At 45.4% G+C, this 19,339-nt stretch overlaps 1 pseudogene; it reads right to left on the bottom strand.

The window, feature by feature from the left end:
• Positions 205–17,589, bottom strand: LOC110261397 (annotated as a pseudogene).

Below are 19,339 nucleotides of genomic sequence, written 5' to 3'. Positions count from 1 at the left end.
CTATGTGAGGCTGAGCTGTTCTCTTTCCCTCTCTGAACCCTAATCTCACTATCTATTGGATAGAATTTTGCACCACCCCCTTCCTTGATGGGACAAGAGACCAACCCTGGTTTCCAATGTGTATTACCAAAACGTAACACTTTCCTCTGGTGTTTTTTTCTCTTTTATTAATTGGTATTTTTTTCCTGATTGTCAAATGCTCATTTACTGAAACATTTTCCCTTGCAGTTCTAAACCAACTGGACCTTCTGCTGCATCACTGTCAATCTCATGTATGATGTCATGAAGGTGGCAGCCACTAACACTGCAACCCACAGATTGTACCATCCTCAGGATCTCTTTAATGGTTCCAAAGAGTTCTCTGACTAGAAATTAGTGCTGCATCTGTCAGGCAATATCGACAGTGTCATCAAAAGTGGTATTTCCACCAAGCTTAATGTTTTCTGCTTTTTTTCTCTCTCTGGTTGGCTCCTTGAGGACTTTGATGATGATCAGGGCAGAGGTAGAGGTACTACCTCAGTACAGTCCTGTCTCTTCTGAACGATCAGTTCCTCTGTAATCTTAGACCTGTCCAGCTACCTGCTGCCTTGGTAATGTTGTCATCAACCTTTTCTGGAGACAAGTCCAGGGGGCTGATGACAGACACGGCACTGCCTTCCCCACAGATACAGCTCAAGTCATGACTTTAATCTCCTTGGGGTCAAACCTGGGTGGCACAACAGAGGCACCTGGGGTAGGATGAACCCAGATGCAGGATAACCAAAGAAAGCAGCACCTTGACCTCTTCCAAGCCAAGAGCTCCCTGGTGTTTTCGCACAGCGTCTACCTCTTCATTGCATTTGCATTCAATGTGTTACGGAAGCCACAAACTATGAGCAAAGGAAAAAGGTCCTATTCCCATTTCACAAATAAGAACACAGATCAAGAGCAGTAGGTACCTTGGAAGATCCCTGGTAGCCTAGTGGTTAAGAATCTAGCATTGTCACTGCAATAGCTCAGGTCACGGCAGTAGCATGGGTTCAAAACCTGGCCCAAGAACTTGCGAATGTCTTGAGCATGGCCCCCCAAAAAAGAGTAGTAGGTACATTTTTCAAGTTCTCTGCTATTTGAATATTGGATATTTGGGGACTTGAGCCCAAATGTCCCAACTGCTGGGACTAAACTCCTTACACATCCCACTCACTATCCTACGTAGAACAAACATGAGTAAGTCACAAAGCAAGCCTGAAACTAGTGGGGAAGGAAGCAAGAAAACTATGAGTGGATTGTGAAATGTGAGTGAACAGTGAAAAGTATCCATTTAAATATGTCTCACACGCTCCTATGGGGACTAAAACACGAAGACCCACAAGTCACTCAGACATGATGCTAGACATCCCACTCAAGACATGATGCTAGAAAAGTACTTGGGCCTCAGCTCACATTTTATGAAGGAGAAGAGCAATGTCCTGCAAGGGCACTGATGAGTCCAGGCCACTCCAGGACTCAGAGGTTCATTGGATGCCTGTTTCCAAAATCTTTCCCTTCAGAATCTTTCTCCCTCCTTCTATGAGAAGGACATGACCTCCTCACAGCGGTAGAGGCCCTGGCATTTCACTGCAAGCCAAGATAGTTGGCTCTCAGCCATGGACACAGGCAGAGAAACTGAACATCCAGCCAAAGAACTTCGAAGTCACTAGCCTATGAAACCATCTCTCTGCAGCCTGCCACAGCGCCTGAACTTCCACCATTAGATTTCCAGGTCCATGGATTATGGCACAAAGGACTACAGTCCAAATGTGAAAATGCCCCACAGAATTATTGATGGCCAGAGAAACTTTCATCCATCAAGAGTCTGCTATAACTTGGAGTTCCTGCAGTGGCACAGTGGGTTAAGAATCCAACTACAGTGGCTGGGGTCACTGCAGAGGCACAGGTTAGATCCCTAGCTCAGCACAGCAGGTGAAAGGATTGGGCATTGCCCTAGCTGTGGCATAGGTTGCAGCTATGTCTCAGATTAATTCCCTGGCCCAGGAGCCTCCATATGCCATAGGCATGGCCATAATTAATTAATTAATTAACTAAAGATAAAACAGAGGTTTTTTTTAAAAAAAGTCTTCAATAACTTAATCAAATGAGCCTTGGCATAGGGCAGGGCCCTGAAGAGATGGAGAACAGGACAGGTGTGTCTTGACAGGAAGAAAAGGGAATAAGTGGTCCCCTGGCCTGAAGCTTGGAGTTTGGACAAAGGAAAGACTCCTCAGTCTGGATGACATTTCTGGATACTTGGGCAGCAAAGAGATCCAGGGAAGGGGAGCAGTGATGACATTATGTGGATGGAAAAACCTTACTGGGCCACATAGTAAAAACCCATGCTAACTGGCTTAAGCATTCATAAAATAAAATAATAAAATGTAAAAATAAAATAAAATGTAATATAATGGCTTATGAAACCCAAAGGTCCAAAGGGACATTGGCCTCAGGCTCAGCTGTCTCCCTTCTCTGCCGGGCTTTGATTTCCTCTGGGTTTGTTACCTCCTCCTCAAGGAGAACAAAGACCACTGGTTCAGCAGCTCTTACAGAAAAAGAGTTCCTCCTACCCAGAATGCAGTAGTGGACTCTGATTGGCTAACCTTAGATCTTGTGCCCTTTTGTAACTAATCACTGCGTTCTGATTGACCAGGTCTAGATTACATGCTTTCCCCAGAACTGTGTAGGACTGACAGCCCCAATTTTCATTCTGGAGGCTGGTTCAGTCTGGAAAGTATCATCAGCCCTATCCCTCACCTCCTCAATCCTCTGCTACACAATGAAGGTCTTTGGAGGTCATGCACACAATTAGAAGCACCTCTGGCATTCCCACTGTGACTCACTGGTAACATACCTGACTAGTAACCATGAGGATCTAGGTTCTATCCCTGGCCTTGATGAATGGGTTAAGGACCCAGTGTTGTGGTAAGCTGTGGTGTAGGTCACAGGTGCAGCTCGGAACTGGCATTGCTGTAGCTGTTGCATAGCCCAGGAACTTCCACATGTGGCAGGTGCAGCCCTAAAAAAAAAAAAAAAAAAGGCAAAGAAATACTTCTGCCACTAGGACTGCCCTGCGCTGTTCTAAGACATACCAAAATGATGGGCATGCCTGCTAGAAGGAAACCCAACACCCTTCCACCCCAGGTCTGAGAAGGACAGTTCCTCCGGAAGGGATCTGTCAAAAATACCACCCTAAATAGCAGTATTTGTTTAGCTGTCTATTATCTGCTTTTATAGCTGTCTCATCCGCTATAAATATTAGTTCTGTGAGGCCAGATACTGAGTAATTCCTCGCAGATGGAATCCCCAGAACTGAAAATGGGTAGTCCCTGGCCCTGTGTACTAACTCAGTAAACGTTTAAGCTTGTACCACTGAAGTGGCAAGTGTTTCTTAGGCTGTCCTCTGAGCTTCACCGTACTTACTTCTGGCCCTGTCACTACCCTTCTGGATTCCAGGGGCAGCTCAGGTGGACCATGAACAGGCACATCCCTTCCCCTCATTATCTGAGCACAACAGAGATGGATATAGCTCTTGCTTCTCCAGGTCCAAGGTACAGAATGTCCCTGTAGCCCTCTTCCCCCACCAGGACCTCTTTATACTCAGCAGTGTTAAGCCCTGGAGGTCTGCCTAAGTGAGGGTAACTTCCCCTTAAGGGGGATCAGCTGAGGGAGCTCCAGGCTAAGGTGTTAAGGGCCTGGCTGCTCCAGGTCACGGTGGTCTGAGTAAGGCACTAGGAGTTCAAGAGCAGCAGGAGGATTCCAGGGCTTGCATGGAAAATGAGAGAAGGGTGCAGGACAACAGGGAGGGGAGATGCCAAGTGGCCTGAGCCAAGCTTTGCCTCCCTCGCCTAGACATCTCATTTCCTCTGTCTCTGGGAGGCAACAAGGGGGGTGCTGTCATCTTCTTTTCTGCACAGACACCTGTAATCACAGGCTCCATTGAACTCCCTGTCCCTGCGTGGAGGCTGCTCACTACAGAGAGATCCTCAGCTCCAGACCCGAGTTGCCTAGCAACTCTGAGTCCTAAAAAGAGAGGGAGAAAGCAGAGGAGCCAGACAGGAAAGAGGGGAAGGTCTGGCAGAGGGAGAAGATACCAAAAGCAATCAGAGCTTTATGCCCAGGTTCTCAAGTCCTCAGGACCTAGCCACCCACCTCCAGCAGTCCTTTCACTGGCCATTAGGCATCTGACACTACCACTGGAGATATTTCCCCTTTCAATCTATTCATCCCCTTGAAATGCAAATTTTCTGGAAAGGCTATGCCCACTGAACTGTCCTGCTTGAGCAGGGGAAGAACTTATCAGACTCTGCTGAGTAGAAGGAAAGAGTAAATGTGGGACTGAAGTCTAACCCCATTTGAATTCTCCCTGTGCTTCCCACCATCTCCTATATTAATTCAGTCCATTCCCTCTTCTCCGTTCAAAGTCTGTCCATGGATACAGGGCAAAGATGTCAGGTTTGGGTGTCTGACAGCCATCTGTGTGACATTCATTGAGCTGCTTGCCTCAAGGGCCTTGGTCCTATCTAAAATAATCCTCACTCATGAGGTTGGCATCAAAGTTAGGGGAAAATAATGCATGGGAGAATCACTGGAACAATATTCTGCACCTAGAGAGTACACATAGATGCCAGTTTCCCTTACTGAAGATTGAAGTCATAATGCGATGGTCACTGGGACCCCTGGAGTCTACTTTGGTGCAAACTAGCCAAAATCTAATTTTGGAGGTGAAATTTAGCTCCAAACCTGGAGAAATCCCTTGATGCCAACTCTGACTTTAAAACTGGGTGACTTCCATTCTTGCTCTTGGGGAAGGCATGAACCAGTGGGTCAGGAAGAGCCCCAACAGCTACGTGTGTTAGAGAAGAACAGGAAATAACACAGCATTTTGCTCCTGGATTCATCAGTCATTCTATCAGCTTTGTTTTTCCAGCATCATTGGGGCCATCCTTGCATCTGACTGGCTCTGATGGGCCCTTTTAGTTCATCTATAGTGGTGTGTATGGTTCAACCTACCTGCCATCATGGCAGTGGGAGTCATGGCTGAGACTAAAAATTTGTCTGGAATTTGGTTTGCCGTTCTTTGCATAGTGTTAGATCCCCTGGACAAAAACAAGGCTTCATTTCAGATCCATGAAGCAGGATTTAAGATCAAGATTTGACTGGCAAGTTAAATTATTTTATATTTCCTTATTTTTTATTTTTTTATTATAGTTGATTCACAATGTTCTGTCAATTTCTGCTATACATGGTATTATTTTATAAACTAACAATTTCATGTTTATCTATCTGCCTATCCATCCTGTTCAGTTGGACCCAGTTCTGCATTGAATGTAAGGAATACACAGGAAAGAGGAGCATGGCCCCTGCCTGAATTTTCTGCCCAATAAGAGAACATTAGAAAACAGCACAGCATTCAAATCCAGATAGAGTGGTTCCTCTAAACTGGGCAGGAGTAGTTCAAAGAAGGAGCCGAAAATAGTATAGTCAGGTTTCCTGAGGCAGAGGGAACTTTTCAAAGCCCCCTACCTCCACACAAACTACCAAAGCAAATTATGAAGGTAATTTGACCTTTTCCGATATTCACATTCCTAGACCCCACTGAACTCTGGGAAAAGGTGTACCTAAGGATGTAGAAAAAAGTGACAGACAAGCAAGAACCCCAAAGCTTGAAGGATATTAGAGCTGATAGAAAATTGACAGGAGAGGAAAGAAGAGGGGACAACTGTGCCCCCAGTGTCACTTCTATAGCTACCTGTTGGGTGTCTGATCAACAGTCATACCTCAGCTCAGCCCTGAGTCTTCAGTCATTCACTGCTCTCAAATTAGAGCAGTAGTGTCCTCCATTTCGTGTGTTCTGAGCGTGCATGTGTGCATATTGGGAGAGGACACCTGTGTGTGCCTGCCATGCAGGTGGAATCTGAATTACGTGTGTGTATAAAACCATGTACATTATGTGCATTCATGACAGAAAACACTCTGCTATGAAAAAACTGACATTGAATCATAAACTGATAATAGAGAACTGGCTCAAAAGCCAGAACCTTTGGAACTACTTGACAGTTTTGTTTCCTGTGGGGCTTCTGTCCAGTTTTATTCCTGGCACCAGCTTGTGCAGCCGAGAGATTGTCTGAGATCAGAGCCCCTTTTCTCTGAGCTGCCCAGGGCCACCCCAGTGATTATCTGAGCATCCCCATCCTGGTCATGGTCATATTTCACTTTTATCTCAAGGGGAGTGGTCTTCTCTGCAGTGGATGACCCACTTTCAGGGCAAGACATAAGACTTGGGCACCAGAAATTTGGTCCCTGCCTGACATCTCTTCGCTGAAAAAGGTTCAGACAGGGAAGGGACTCATGGCCACCCCTTTGTGTCCTAATCAGGAGATCTGTTGTTGCCCCCAGGATGTGGCTTTTTATTGCCATTCCTGGCCTTTGTTTGTGCCGTGCCCTCCACCAGGAACACCCTTTCCTCTCCTGCACTGCCCCTTCAGACTCTGCATCATGCCTGGGGCACCTCACCACCCCACAATTCACCCTCCCTGACCCCCTTCCCACACAGCACCTTCTCTACAGTCTCCCCTCAGACTGTCTATGCAAACCTCTTTGTGGGAATTAGGTTCTGCCTTCTGGTCCTTTCTAGCTGGGTTGCATCTCTCCAACTGAGGCAGCAGACTGCAGGTGCACTTCCCTCTTTGACACTTCCTTCCTTGCCACAATCTTTGCCTTGGGCTGGGCCCTTAATAAAACCTGCTTCCATTGAATTAACTGTAGCAGCCCTACTGGAAGACTCACAGTTGGATGGCTGGCAATTTACACATGCTGAGGACTTCAGTGTTTGCGCCAATAACTTCCTGTGAATCATATAATTGGAGCCTGATAATTCTGCTTTAAGGAAACCAGGAAGGTGAGATTCAGGGAGATTTGTGATTTATTCTGAGATCTTATAGACAGGCTAGGGTGTCCAGCCAACTAGCCCTGATCCTATAGACCCTACACTCTCCTCACTGCCACATGTGGCCTGGGCATTACCTCGATGCCACTCACATCCTCGTCTCAACTGTTTGTTCTCATCCAGTGTCCCCCTGCTACCTTCTAACTGCCATTGATGTCCAAGACCACACTACCAGTGCTAAATCCTTGGTCATATTTCTACTCCAGCCACATTGGAAAGAGGTTTAGAAAGTTGATCACTATTGTTAAAGGTGCATATATTGATAAGGAATTGAAATATGAACCCTCCAAAGGAGAGCTGAGTTAGAAAAGTAATGGTCCTTTAATCCATTCCCCTTCCATGGTCCAAAGGGCAAAATTTCAGAAGAGAGAGATAATTTAGTCCTATTCCATCTAATATGGTGGCCGGCAGCCTATAAGACTATTGAGTACTTGATCCCAACTGATCTATGACTTTAAATGTAAATAATAAACACAGGATTTCAGAGGTTTATTATGAAGACAAGGATATAAAACATTAATAATTTTTATAATGATAATATATTGAATTAGAATATTTTAAATAAATTGAATTAAAACACATTAATAACATTAACTTCACCGGCTTCTTCTTAGTTTCTTAATATGGCTACTAGTAAATTTTACATTAGGTTTGTTTTATTTCTATTGAACAGTGCTGGTGTGGATAATACTCTTCAAATTTCCAGTACTCTTTGTTTAACTCCATGCAGGTAGCCATATGCTCAGTTGCGCTTGAGGTCCCATTATATGCAGCAATAGAAATTCATGACAGTCTTTTAAGAAGATTGTGCTTGTTTCCTTCAAAATGTTGCCCCAAGCAGTCAGCTCCTCTGACCTCCCAGGGTTGATGGTCTGTCCCACCACAGAAACACTCAGTATCTAAGTTTAATTAGGTCCCACTGGTTTATTTTTGTTTTTATTTTCATCATTCAAGAGGTGGATCAAACAAGATATTGCTGCAATTTATGTCAAAGAGTGTTCTTCCTATGTTTTCCTCTGGGAGTTTTATGGTATCTATCCTTATGTTTAGGTCCTTAATCCATTTTGAGTTTTCTTTTGTGAATAGTGCTAGAGAATGTTCTAATTTCATTATTTTACATGTAGCTCTCCAGTTTTCCCACCACCATTTACTGAAGAGACTGTCTTTCCTCCACTGTATACCATAGATTAGTTGACTGCAGGTGCTTTGGTTTATTTATGGGCTTTCTATCCTGATTTATATTTCTGGATTTTTGTGCCAACCGCTATGGAGGACAGTATGGAGATTCCTCTAAAAGCTAAATATAGAACTACAATATGATCCAGCAATCACACTTCTGGGCATATATCTGGAGAAAACCATAATTTGAAAAGAGACATGCACTTCAATGTTCATTGCAGCACTATTTACAATAGCTAAGACATGGATGCAACCTAAGTGTACATCAACAAGAAAGGATAAAGAAGATGTGGTACATATATACAATGGACTGCTATTCAGCCATAAAAAAGAACTAAATAATAATGCCATTTACAGCAACCTGGATGGACCTAGAGATTATCATACTAAGTGAAGTAAGTCAGACAAAGATAAATATCATATGATATCACTGATATATGGAATCTAATAAAAATGATACAAAAAGAACTTATTTATAAAACAGAAACAAACTCACAGATTTCAACATCAATCTTAGGGTTACCATAGGTGAAAACATTGGGGGAGGGAGGACTTGAGAGGATGATCATAACATACACACACTGCTGTATAAAATAGATGATGAATGAGAACCTACTGTATAGCACAATCTACCATACGGTAGAGCACAATCAACTCAATAGTTTGTAAAAATCTATATGTGTTAAAGGAATGGATGTATTTATATGTATAACTGATTCACTTTGCTGTATACCTGAAACTAATACAATATTGTAAGTCAAATATATGCCAATAATTTAAAAAAGAATTCAGAAAGAAAAGGGAAAAAGGAGACAAAAACACTCATCATGCTCTGCTGAGCAAACCCTGACTGAGTTCCCTGAGCTGAGCTCCTCATTTGGGAGGGGTATCTCACTGCTGTCTCTGCCTTCCTGCCTGGCCCCAGAAGGAGGACCCCTGGCTAAAGGCATGCCTTAAAATTCTCCAAATTGCCTTGGAGGACAGAGAGGCTGTGCCCTCAACCAAATCACCAGTGTCTTCTAAGAGGTTGCAGGCCTTGATAAAAGTGAAGATACTAATCAGGCTTAAATGTTTAGAACAAATTAAGTTGGATCAACAAATACTAACTGACCACCTGTTGGTTAAATTTGTCTTCCTGTATAGTACATGTACTGTGTAGATAGAAGCAGGTGGTAGCATCCTGCCTTCATCAAATATATAATAGTTGGAAGATCACTTATTGATAAGCAAATCTTAAATAATCACAACTTTAGATAAAAAGAAACTCTAGAGGAGTTCCCTTTGTGGCTCAATGGGTTAAGGACCCGACGCTGTCTCTGTGAGGATGCGAGTTTGATCCCTGGCCTGGCTTAGTGGGTTAAGTATCCAGTGTTGCTGTAAGCTGAGGCAGAGTTTGCAGAAGCAGCTTGGATCAAGTGTTGCCATGACCATGGTGTAGGCCACATCTGTAGCTCCAATGCAACCCTTGGCCCAGGAACTTCCATAGGCCACAGGCGCAGCCATAAAAAAAGAAAAAAGAAAACCAAACAAAACCCTCAAGACAATAATGGATGCTTTACATCTTAGAGTTTAGAAGTCTTGTGATCAAGTTCTGCACCTAACACAGCCTCTGTGACAGGGTGGTAGGAGAGCTAACCGACCACCAGCTGAAGCTTGGTACCATCTTACCACTGAGCTGTGGGACCCTTGACAGAGCAGCCTCCTGGCCACCTGGCCTCAGTTTCCTCCATCCTTGTATTTTAAAGGTGAGGTGTGGACTATGTGATCCCTTAAACTACTTGCAATTCTAGTCTCCTTGAATGCTTGCAATTCTAGTCTCCTTGAATGCTAACCTTTAACATGTCCACAAGGCCCAGAGGCACCGTGTCAAACTTTTGGTAACATGGAGCTTCCTCCTTGCAAACTCTCCTGGCTTTTCAAAGTTCTACTTAATATTACACTCTCTCTAACTTCCACCTGAAAATTGGCACCAAATGGATGTATAGATACAAGTTACTGTGTGTTCAGAGGAGGCAAGGGCTTGTCAAGATGAAGGAGTGAACAGCTAGTCCAGGAAGGGGAGGAGATTTCAGTGGAGGTTTGAATATGGGTAATATTGGACATGCAAAAAGAAAGAGGGTAGAACAGAAGAAACCAAGATGAAGAGAGGAAAGAAGTGAGGGAGGGAGGGAGGGAGAAAGGATGAAGGAAGGAGGGAGAAAGGGGTTAGGGAGGAAGGGAGGGGGGAAGAAGGAAAGGGGGCAGGTAGGAAGGATGGAAGGGGGAGGGAAGAAGAGAAGGGGTGAAGGCAGGAGAGAGAGAAGGAGGGAGGAAAGGAAGGAAGGAGAGAGAGGGAGAGAAGGAAGGAGATAGAGGGAGGGAAGGAAGGAGGGAAGGAAGGAGGAAGGAAAGATTAATCTCTGGCCTGAAAGAGAGACACAGGGAGGGAAAGAGTTCAGAAAGGGGAAAATGCACAGTCCTTCAACTGCTCTTTTTAGTCTCCAGAAGATCATCTCTAGGTGAGATAATAATAATATTTATAACTATTAAATGAAATTGTTAACATTTGATGAGTACTTACTATGTAGTAAGCATTTTACTTTATTTCATTAAAACTTCATAAACACTCCCATGAAAGAGAAACTAAAGATTGAAAAATGAAGGATTTTTATAGATTGAAAAATGAAGGACATAGAGGTGTTTGTTTGTTTGTTTTTGTTGGGTTTTTTGTTTGTTTGTTTTTTGGGTGTTTTGTTTTTTTTGTTTGGTTTTTTTTTTTTTTTTGCCTTTTTGCCTTTTTTAGGGCCACTCCAGCAGCATATGGAAGTTCCCAGGCTAGGGGTCCAATCGGAGCCTTAGCCACCGGCCTACACCAGAGCCACAGCAACATGGGATCTGAGCTGCATCTTCGACCTACACCACAGCTCACAGCAACCCTGGATCCTTAACCCACTGAGCAAGGGCAGGGATCGAACCTGCAACCTCATAGTTCCTAGTCAGATTCGTTAACCACTGCGCCACAACAGGAACTCCCGAGGACGTAGAGTATTTTTTGCACAAATGTCTTGTTCTAGATCCAAAATTCTATTATGTTGTGATTCATTTAAAAAAAAAATCTTCATTTCTACTGACACTGAAAGGCATCTGGAGATTTAGGGTAGCAAATGAGAATGAAAAGTCTTCAGCAGATACCCCCCCCCCATAAATACTTCCTTATAAGGAAAAGAGAGTGCCTCCCTCAGTACATGCTGGTGGACAGAGGGTAAGTTCAAGGGGGCTAGGACCACTGGGCTGAAGTCAGTGGTCAAGTCCTGGACAAGAAAGACGGAGTTACCTAGGAAGGCGTTCACAGTCCATCCTCCATGAGAAGGATCCCACTGGTCTCTGCTCCCAAGTCCATGTCACCCCTTGATGGCCACATTGCCCTGGAACTCCAGCTTGTCCCCAAAGATTCTACATAAACCCAAGACAGCCACCCTCAGAGGTCACTGCTAGTCTCAGCTTCAGGAAGAAGCTTTGGGTAAAGGAAAAAAAGAAACAACAAACAACCATTTTCCAGTAGAGCAAAGTCTCAGGGCCCCCTGAAACATGAATCCACAAAACTAAGGAAGTCTGTTGATCCCAGTCTGCCCTGACTCCGAGGTGGGGGTAGGAAGGGGTATACAACAATGTCATATCATATGATTAAAAAAGTATTGCATAAACAGGACCAAGGAAAGTAGAATAAAATATAAACTAAAAATAAATGGTTGAGTCAACTCATCTTTAATGCTTTTCCATGTAACATCTATTTTGTATAATGGAATACGACTTTCATACTCCGACTGCAAATTTAACCTTGGCCACAAGTTATGATGTACATTACAATACACTTTTATTATGTTACACAGTATTGTGGTGGTTTTTTTTTAATCTATTGCTAAGCCCCTAACAGTATGTCTGCGTCAGTGAAGCCCATCTGTCACAACCACAGTGGAGATATTATTATGTAAATAGTTCTAGGGCCTCCTTTTGGGGGAATTTAATATACTGTCCTAATATCCCAGCCAGGAAAAAAAATGTTTATGAAAAAAAACTCTCTTTATTTTTTTTTTTTTTTTGGTTTGTTTGTTTCATCTGTAGAGAGAGGCAGGTTGAGTTGCTGAGGGTTTTTTTCTTAAATAGTTCACATCTCTTCTCTCTCTCTCTCACGATGTCTTTAAAAGCTAATGATATGGCTCCTAATAAAATAAAATAAAATACACGAGAGATTTCTTTTAAACACACCAGCTGAAGTGTAGAGCATTAATATCTTGCAGCCTAGTGTATTAGCCATCTTTTCTATATTACAGTCATATTTCAATAAACTAAGTTTTCTTAGCAGGTGCCATCTTGGATTATTTCTTTATTAGACTGAGTTATAAAATATGCAGAATGGTAGGCTGACTTTTTTGTTATTTATTGCAGGTTTTAAACCTTTGCCAAAATCCCTACAACTAAATCTTCCTCCTTAGAGGTGGAGAGGCAACACCTGGAAGGGACCTGCAGGCACTTTTGCTTTCAAGGCTGCCAACCAGGTGGCTTAGGGGATGAGGGCAGGACTGAACAGAGTGTGGTTTGCAAATAGAAGATGCCAGTTCCCCAGACTTCCTAGCGCATCTTAATTAACCAAGTCAGGATTTGAGGGCAGCACAATGAAAGGGGCTAATAACCTTGGGGAACTGGGTTAGCAGGGCCTCCCAAACACAGATCAACCATGCCTCCGATTTTACTCAATCAAAGGTTTACTGAGCCCAAGCTAAGCAGCGAGTGCTTTGCAAGAAGCAAGAGAAGCAAATTGCCTATACTCCAAGACCTCTAGGGGCACCCAGTCTAGACAAGGAGAGGTGACACCAGGTAGGAAACAGCCTGTGGGTTATCTTAGTCTATTCAAACAGCCATAACAAAGTATCATTAACTGGAAGGCTTATGCACAATTCATTGCCCACAGTCTGGAGTCTAGAAGTCAAAGTTCAAGGCACTGGCAGTTTCAGTGTCTGGTAAGAGCCTGCTTCCTGGTTCACAGACAGCCCCCTCCTTGCTGTGTCTTCACACAGCGAAAAGGGCAAGATGCTCTCTGGGGCCTCATTTACAAGCGCACTAACCCCATACAAGAGGGTTCTAACCTCCTGACCTAATCTCCTCCCACAGGCTCCAACTCCAAAGACCATCACATGGGAGATTAGGTTTCAACATAGGAATTTAGGGGGGACACGAACATCCCATCTATAGCAGGAGTAAAGTGGTCACAGGATTGTATGAGTGGTTCCAACTAAGGGCTGTGGGAGTTGAACAGAAGGAGCTCACTATTGCAGGGCTGACGGGAAGCTCCCCGAGGCCTTGGGGGCTCAGCTGGGTCTTGAAGAAGTAGGACTTAGCTGGTTGGAGAGGAAAGAAGACGACACCAGCCATCAAACATAGGCATGCATCTGTATTTGTTCCAGGTGAGAGAAAGAGCACAGAGGAGTTGATAACGAGGCAGATAGGGTCTGAGTGGCACGTGCCCCATTTCAGCTAGCTGGGATCAAGACAAGTCTGGAAACCAGGTACCGTGAACCCCTCCAGCATCTGCTTCACAAGGGGCTAAGCAGCTTCCCGGCAGAGAACACTCTTAAAATAAGCAGGAACATGGGAGGCAATCTTGGTTGGCAGAGGAAGAGCACGCTGAAAGCAGCATGATCCTCGACCCTCACACATGTGGTCCAGCCATGTCTCAGGTCCAAGGGGAATAGTGGCTATAAATAAAATCCAGAAAATGCCACTTCTTGGAAAATGCTGCCAGATATCACAGCCCAAGTTTCTACTTGTGACCCCCCCAAATCATGTCACACAGAGAGGTAGGGAGGCATCCTCTGACACAGTGACTGTACACACCTTCAGTCTCCAGCATCACCTGGGCTGTGAAGGAGGTGGTCACAGTAACAGTTGTGCCCAGCAGGCAATCGGATGGCAGGGGTACCTGGGACAGGAGGGGTGAAGGGGGACATTGGCCCAGAGCAGAGGTACCCATGCCCAGAGGAAGCAGAGGTACCCCATAGTAGTGACAGGAGTGCCCGGTGGGTAGGGCCACTAACCAAATTTAGAAGAAAATGCGTAGGAAAAGCCTTCCAAGAAGCTAAGAGTCTTGGTAGAAGGACTGTTTAGACACACCCTTTCAATGTCTGCTCCCAAGTCCCGCTGCTCATCTGAGGACAAATAAATTTTCTGCATCCATACTGAGCTTTGAGGAGGCCCAAACTAAAAGAGACTAAAAACAAGTGACTTCAAAGGGTCATGTGAACCTAACCCTTTAGAGGCCAGAGATACCAGTAAGGACCTTCCTCAGTCTAGTTTAGATCCTCGCAAACGTGCAAGGCTGCAGAGAAAGCAGCACCCTAACTCTATCATCACTGCATCCCACCCCAGAGGGTATTGGCAGGGTGGGTGAGTGCAGAGAATCCAAGGGAGGGTGGGATCCCCAGGGGCAGGAAGTTTCAGGAAGGGCTGGCTGGGGTTCCCAGGATGCTTGTGAACATCAGTGAGCAGCTGTAGTGCGACTCTAGTTGCCCACCTAGGAAGTTTGGCACACAAGATGAGGGAAAAGGAAGGAACACCAGAAGTTGTTTGGAGCTGAGGATGGCCATGTGGGGGAACAGCCATCCTCTGTACTCTGCTGTCTTCAGTCAGGATGCAGCTAAGCACCTCCAGACAGAAGGACCCTCCCTGCCCCTGCCTACAGATAAAGCTAGTTTAGGTGAGAGCCGGCCAAACAGGAGCTGAGGAGAATCCCTGTGGCTTAGCTACACTCGTCACACAGTTTCTCCTTCATCATGGACCATGACAAGAGTGGTCAGGGCATGACCCCATGAAGCCCCATTTGGGCAAACAGGGAGCAGATGGTCCTGACAGAGGATGGGGTCCCATGTGGAGAGTGAACTTCCTTGGGTCTCCCTGTGCTCATTGCTGTAGTTTAAGACAGCAAGTAGAGAGGAGACAATGTGAGAAGCAGGAATGGGGGGCCTTCCCAGCAGGGCTGAGTCTGCAACTGGCTTTGAGAAGTAACAAGAATTTGATTTGGGAGTAATGGGGGCCCAACGGGGTCAGAGGACAAGCAGCATCCAGTGTCCCCCTCATCACACTTCCCCAAGCCAGTCAGGATCTAATCATGCCAAGTTTAAAATCCTATACTAGAAATCCTAGCTCAGGAGTTCCCGTTGTGGCTCAGTGGGTTAAGAATGCAACTAGTAACCATGAGGATATGGGTTCAATCCCTGGCCTCGCTCAGTGGATTAAAGATCTGCTGTTGCCATGAATCCCAGCTCATAATCCTTCTGAGCCCCAGGTTCCTCATCTGTAAAAAAGCATAAAAATGCTTACCTAGTAGGACTGTTGTGAAGGGTAGATGGGGTATCAAGTGCCACACAATAGGTGTTCAACAAGCCATAATCCCCTTTCTGCCTATAGGTCCACTTTGGTGTTTGGGATTTATGTCCCAAGAGCTCAGATAAACACATCTGTGACATTTAATTACATTTTGACCTGCACTGCACCCATCTCCCAGTGAGGTAGCAGTCCCAAAGTCAATCCCCTTTCTGGGGACCATCTGTGGAGCTTCCTTGATGTTTAAACACACACTTCCAGTGTCTTCCCCAAATCACACTGGTCATCTGAGGACACATATAAACTCTCTGAGGAGTTCCCATTGTGGCTCAGTGGATTACGAACCCAACTAGTAACCATGAGGATATAGGTTCAATCCCTGGCCTAGCTCAGTGGGTTAAGGATCCAGCATTGCCGTGAGCTGTGGTGTAGGTTTCAGATGCAGCTAAGGATCCATCATTGCTGTGGCTGTGGTGTAGGCCAGCAACTGCAGCTCTGATTGGGCCCCTAGACTGGGAACTTCCATATACACTAAAAAGAAATAAAAATAATAAATAAATAAATAAATAAATAAATAAATGTGCTGGATCCATGCAGAGCTTTAAGGAGGCTCAAACTAAAAGAGACTAAAAACAAATGACTTCAAGGGGCCATGTGAACCAAACCCTAAAATAGGCCAGAAATGCCAGAGGGGACATTCCTCAGTCTAGTTTAGATCCCCACAAACATGCAAGGTTGCAGGGAGGGCAGCACCCTAACTCTATCACTGTGGGCTCCCCAGGGAAGGAAATTTCAGGAAGGGTTGGCTGGGGTTCCCAGGGTGACTTCACCAGTAGTCTAACTGTGACCAGCCCTGGAAGGCAAATTCCAGGGCTCCTTCCAGGGCCAGACAACAACAGGGGCTGAGGTTTGGCATTGTCCACCCCCTCCTCCAGCCTCTCCCCACTGCCCAGCAGAGTGGATCCCCTGAGATCACCTCCCACCTCCACAGAAATAAGGCCATGGAGAGCCCAGCCTGGCCTGGCTGCCCTGAGAACATCTTCACAAGAGTTAGGAAAAGAAGGAGGCAGAGGAAGAAAAGGAAGGACCAGGAGAACAGCCATCTGGAGAAAGAGCAGGATGGCCTTTAAAAGTGAGATTTCCCAGGGAAGAGCTAAACCAGAAGCTCTTTTCACCAAATTAGCTGGTTAGAACCTTCCAGATCTTGTGGCAGCTTCGCAGAGATCATCTCTCTGCAGAGAGGCAGAATGGGATGGATACCCAAAGTTGACTCCAGGGGATGGGGGGCTCTCGAAGAGAATAGGCCACTAAATAAGCTGAGGAGGCTGAGAGGACAAGCTTTTTCTCCTTCAGGGGCTAAAGGTTGGCCCCGACACATAAAACCATCTGGCGCTCCCCCAGAAAAGGCACCATGGCAGGGACGCCTGTGGTCAGACCCCACCACAGGCCTGAGGTGCCACAGCAAGATGAAAGGAATTGAGGAGAGGATGAGAGCGTTCAACTTTTACCTGAACTCTGTCTATCCAAATTCAGGGACCAAATTGCCAAGGATGCTAAAATGAGATTTTTTTTTCCCCAAAGCTGTCAGGATGGGACTTCAGCTCCTTATTTTAGAGATAATGGAATTGACACTCAAGAAGATGCACAGCTCACCAAGACCCTGTAGTGACTCTGCCCCCACCCCAGACCCTGACTCCCATTTCCATGTGCTTTCCATAAACTCAGTTCTCAAAGAAGAGGTCAGGGAAGCCTGGGTACAGCAAATCAGCTCCTCCTGTCCCTGGAATTGTGAGGTCCAAGAGCAAACACTTCTTCACCTGGCTAACCCCATGGTTGCCCCAGCAGCTCACCCGCTGCCTACGTCCAGAGCTGATATAGCTGTTTGAGCATCGGTGGGTCAGTGGCTGATTAGGAAGAGGGAAAGCGAGCACTGTGGGAAGGGCGTACGGGGGCAGGCATGTAAAAGTGCAGGGGAAGAAATCCAGGGAAGAGGTAGCTCCATTTGGAAACACCCCCACCAGGATGCAGATGTTCCAGCAGCTGGCTGGGCAGCAGGCCTGGCAGGAAGTTGCTCCAGCTCTGACCCCAAAACCCATGCCTCTCCCCCAACCCCCTTCTCACCTCTTCCATCCATTCTTCTCCTGGTCTCCCCTACTCTCTTTCCCTTTCTACTCCTCTCACCTCTTTCTCCGCCTTTTGCTGCATTTTTCACCCACTCTGTCCCTTACACCTTGTCCCTTTCTTGTCCTGCCATTTATTCTCTCTCTCTCCCTTCCTCTTTCCCTCCCTCCACATCTGGACATTCTGGTGCTGCGTAGCTCATCTGGCAAGAAGAGCCAACCTGGCAGTATCTGGGTCTTTTTCTTTTGGCCAAAACCAGGGAGTATGGATATAAGCAAAATGTGCCCAAGAAAAGAGGATGAAGAAAAATCTCATCTAAGGACACATTCCATTCTCATATTCCCTCCATTTGATGGATGGGAAAAGAGAAGATAAACAGTCCATTGAACAGTTGGAACTCATAAGGCATAGACATGAAATGATTTGTCTCTTTCCTCATCTCTATTTTCAAACAGGCCCTGTCAAATCCCTTTTCCCATCCTTAATAACAACCCAGGCATATCTCATTGCTGGCTAATCATTTCCAATTATTAAAAAAGCATAAATGAGCTGAACCCTGTTCAGAAGTCCATCATATACCCATCTGCTCCCTTCCCCCAACACTAGCCAGGCTCTGGCTTAGAAAGGCAAAGAGATGAGATATGGAGCTTGGTCTATGTTTAAGCCACCTCTTACTCCCTACCTACTCCTCTTGTGTTGGGGCCGAAAGGATAGAAAATTTGGAAAGTAACAAATTTGTAACCACTTTACAAAAGTGGTGCTAGAGAGGTTTGAAAAGAGGTGCTTTGAATTGACTGGCCATTGCTGCCTCTTGGCTTCTAAACCTCTCTTGCTCAATCGTGGTGGCCACACTGGAAGCTTCAGAGGTCACACAGGCCCACCCCTGCACAGTGCCCTGGGGTGGTGTGAGATTCAGATTCCCCGCCCCCTATTTACCCTCACATCACCTCCTCCAACTCTGCCAATGGGCTCCTCTCTCCAAGCAGCCAACCCCTTGTAGATGGACCTGACAGTGGTAGGTGCTGTAAAGGGGAGGACCTGCCTGCCGAAGGAACAACCCAACTTTTACATTTTAGCACATTTTCTGACTGAAAGACCCAGGACTTGTGTTCTGGTACCTCACTAACTAGCTCTGTCTCAACTGACCTTTGAAATGAGCAGAGCTGTGTGCAAATTCTAGTTTATAACTTGCTTACTGAGTGACTTGGACCATTTATCAGCCTTCTTTGTACCCCAGCAACACTTTATCTGCAAAATGGGGATAATAATCTCTTCCATCCATTGCTGCCAAATATGATCTAACTTGACACAGAACTAGCATGAAATCAATGTCCAGGAAGCACTGGGCACATTTTTTTTTTTTTTTTTTTTGGTCCCAGTTTCCCTCAGATGCAAAATAAAGAGGAGAGCTGTGAGCTCCCAAGTTCCTTTTCAGCTTTCAGTTCTCTGCAGAGTGTACACGTTTATCTCTTCTAATGAAGGAGGAGTTCTGCCCATGCTGGCAGGACATACATCTCCTGTGCTTGCCCAAGTGTGTATATTGAATGGAGAGGCTGAGGGACTCAGACATCAACAATCCAATCCTTCACGGATCAGTCAGCCTCACTCTGGACTTGAGCTACATACCCGGGCTGGACCCCTACCGAGTTAAAGAAAAAATAAGGATGGACAATTCAGCATTGTCCTGCTCAGGGCTCGAGATGGAGTGAACACACTTGGCTCACA

Source organism: Sus scrofa, chromosome 6 (assembly GCF_000003025.6).
Source record: "Sus scrofa isolate TJ Tabasco breed Duroc chromosome 6, Sscrofa11.1, whole genome shotgun sequence".
Lineage (NCBI taxonomy): Eukaryota > Metazoa > Chordata > Mammalia > Artiodactyla > Suidae > Sus > Sus scrofa.
Note: the sequence above shows the minus strand (reverse complement) of the source record. Positions and strands in the feature narration are given on the sequence as shown.